Genomic DNA, 3977 nt, shown 5'->3' on the forward strand with positions numbered 1-3977 from the left:
TACAATGTCTGTCTTAACATTTCTCCTTATGATTCCACTCATCATGCTCACAACGTTATGATTAGGAAATAGGTTTTCTGCATTGGGCGAATCATCCAACTTGACAACACCCATACCGATCAGCTTTTCAACCAGTTTCTTGAAAGCTATGCAACTTTCTATGGAATGCCCCATAGTCCCCGCATGGTAGTCGCACTGCGTGCTCGCATCGTACCAATTAGGGTACGGCGGTTGTAGGTGTTTTAGATAATGAAGGGCAACAACATGTGCATCGAATAACCTCTGATACAGCTCCTTATACGACATTGGGATTGGCATAAACTGGAGCTTCTCAGTGCTTTACCTTGTTCCAGATTCTTGTCTTGATGAGCCTGGTTGGTTGGTTGTCACCTTCCTCGGTTGATTCACTGTAATCGACTTTGAGTAACCTTTGTTATATGTACTCGCGTTGTTTACCTCATTCTCCTTTTTTTTCGAAGCTGACCTTCGGTTACTTTCTCCTGCATCAATATTCCCGCTTCTAATAGCATTTTCGATCATTTCACCATTCATGACTATGTCAGAGAAGCTTTTGGTGGCACTTCCTATCATATGTGTGATAAACGGGGCTTTTAAGGTGTTAATGAAGAGCATTGTCGTCTCTTTCTCCAAGAAGGGTGGCTGAACCTGGACTGCAACCTCTCTCCACCTCTATGCATACTGCCTAAAACTTTCGCTTGGCTTCTTTTCCATGTTTTGCAAAGTGATTCTATCAGGAACCATATCTGTCACATGACTGTATTGCCTCATGAATGCTTGAGCTAGGTCCCTCCATGAACCAATCTTGGTACGGCTCAATTGATTGTACCACTTAGACGCTGCCCCTACCAAACTGTCTTCGAAGCAGTGTATTAGCAGCTGATCATTGTTAATGTAGCCAGTCATCCTTCTACAGAACATGGTGATATGGGCTTCGGGACAGCTAGTTCCATTGTATTTTCCAAATTCAGCCATTTTGAATTTGGGAGGAAGTACTAGGTCTGGGACTAAGCTTAGATCCTTAGCGTCAATTCCCTGATTACTATCAGTTCTTTCCAAGGCTTTGAATTTTTCCTCCAACCATTTATACTTATCTTCCCACTGTTTTGGTAATTCCACGTTCGCCTTTCCTTCTTCAGTTGTTTCATCAAAATCGGGAATAATAGGATTAATTGGGTTATCTCCCGGGCTTAAACTAAATCTTCCCTGGAAAATCGTGGGGATTATGACACCAGTTTGTAATTGTTGAGGCCTAATTGTAACAGACGGTCTTCTTGGGTATATTTCAGCTTGGGTTTGTACATTTTGTGGAGTAAAACCCGAAGAACACAATGGATCCTCCTTACCTTCTCCAGGATTGGCCATAAGGCCCTTTCCCTTGTCTACTCTTCCCGTCAATAGATGAGTCAATTCAGCCATCGTATCTTTTTGAGCTTTGATCAATTTTTCCATCATGTCTTCTTGGATTTTATCTAGCCGCTCTTGCATTTGTACTTGTAACTGTTCTTGCATATCCTTTTGCATTTGCTCCAATTTCTCTGATCTTTGGTCCATTTCCTTAGTTTTCCAGTGGGTACCGTATTGGTGCTTAATTGGTGAGCTTTTTTCGGTTTCCAGATTAGCTGTAATGATTTTAACCTATTAGGGTCTTTCGGTGAACTCTAATGCATATGATGCAATGTAATGTGAATGCATGAATGCAAAGAGGCGTCGATTCTGATTCAATTTCATTTAGAAAACTTTACTAGAAAGTAAAATTCTTTACATAAAATAGATTACATATATGGTTTTGCCCTAGTGCTTAGAACTTTAATTTTCCTAAGTAACCAAGCTAATTCTTATCCCCGACTTGATTCCAGCTCATACTTTACGCTCAGTGCATAGGCTTGTACCACCAAAGTCTGCAGGTGATCAGCTACCTCTCGAATTTGAACCACAGTTTCTCCCATGATACGATCTCTATTTTCGACTTGATTCTAAAAGTGGTGAAGTTGCTCCCTCTGACGACTTTCGTTGGTTTCCAGGTACTCAGTTCGGATTTCACAATTTCGCAATGCCGATTCCAACTCTTCTATTCTTTCTTTCATTTCTTCGATCTTGCTCAAGCTCGCTATCAATTCCATCGCGGAATTTTGACTTTGGTACTGATGAAGAGTTCTTTCTAACTCAGCCACTCTACCTTTTAGTTCACATTTTTCCTTTTGGTTCTCTGACAAACTCTTCTCTAAAGCTCCATTTCGCGCCTGAACCTCTCAGAATTTATTTTCCCATCCATCAGCCTTGATCTTTTCTTCCCGAATCTCTTAACGCCACTGTTCTGGAGTTTTCCCTAGCCCAGCAGTTCTTATTGATAACCTCAACTACTTATAGTCTGTCTTCAAACTGTCCAGATCTTCCTCAGATTTGTTCTTACATTTTCTTAATTTCTCAATCTCTAACTTTTGAACATCCACAGCTAATCCCAAGTGCATCCTTTCTTCTTCCAACTACTCAATCTTTTTTTTCAAGCTCTACATTCCTCTTCTCAAAATCTTGCTTGATAATTTCCAATTCAGAGGGAACAACCCGCAAATGTTCTTCTATCGATGGACTGTCTCCTTGACCTGATCTTAGGATATTATCATTGATTCTTCTAACCCCCCATTCATTATATTCAAGAGTCGTCATCGGCCTACGGCTAATCTCTTCATCCGTCGAGTTTGGTCACATGCACTGGTTATCTCTCGAATCTTCTTTTTATAACAATTGTCTTTATATGAGAATTCAAACTCAGCTAAGCGTTGGGTTGCAGGTATAAACTGTCTTGACCTGTACTGTCTTAGCACCATCAATGGAGCATAACCAACGGCTCCCCAGATTCCAAGTAACGGGACCCAATCAAAATTACCACATCGGTACAAGATCTCATCCGGAAGCAACCACGGGGCTCTCCACTCGATGTCCTCCTCATGAAGATTCTGAAGAATGACCAACCATTTCTCTTCCGTGATGTCATCTCTCCTTGGTGTAGCTGTTATCTCTTTTAATGGCGAATAATTTTCAGAGAAGACTCGATACGAAACCTTATCAATTTTCCAAAAATGACTGTGGAACCATGCAAGTAGAAGCTGCACACATCCAATGAATCTGCCTTCACCCGTCCTTCGACATGCATTCAGTGACCTGAAGGTTTCTGCCAAAATTATCGGAACTAGCGTAACCCTCTTATCAAGTCGGTCAAAGAGATCTGAGGTCGCCTCATCTACGTGCCCTGGGGCCCTAGGAAATATTACTAGCCCATAAATGCTCAGAGCAAAGACGTCGACCTTTTTCCTCGCATCAGGGTGCGCCAAAATCAGCTCTTGCAAGCTTTTCCAAGGGATGTATTTGCTTTCCCCTTCTGCTTGATCCGTTCTGTGGCCCACTGCTCCCTCATTCCTGTGATGTTCATCAACTTCTTTACAAAGGTTGGGATATTAACGGCTCTAGAGTAGATTTTATCAACTTGAATCTTCGGGCAACGAAGCAAAGCTGTATATTCTTCTATAGTGGGCATTAAATCAACCCTTCCAAAGGTAAAACAACTATATGCGGGGTTCCAATACTGAGCGAAGGCCCAGAACAAATGTTCGTCTACCTTAATGTCGAGTAGATACGGTAAATCCCCATAACTAGAGTTGAACAATTGCTTAGTTTTGTCATTCCAATGATCCCATATTACCTTAAATTCCTGAAGGCTATTTTGTGTTACACTGATACGAGTGTAGTTCCATAACTCTGACATGTACCCCTGGCTAGACTATCTCCTTTCTCTGATTGTGTTTTCTCTGACCACATATGGACAGCAGCATTGTCCTCTACTTTATCAAGAAATCCGTTCTTCATGCCAAGCTTTCTAATTTAGTAATCGAACTTGAATCGATACTCTTTTCAATATGAAATGACATGCAAACATAACAAAAACACCATAAGTTAGTGCA

This window comes from Gossypium hirsutum, chromosome D06 (genome assembly GCF_007990345.1).
Source record: "Gossypium hirsutum isolate 1008001.06 chromosome D06, Gossypium_hirsutum_v2.1, whole genome shotgun sequence".
NCBI lineage: Eukaryota > Viridiplantae > Streptophyta > Magnoliopsida > Malvales > Malvaceae > Gossypium > Gossypium hirsutum.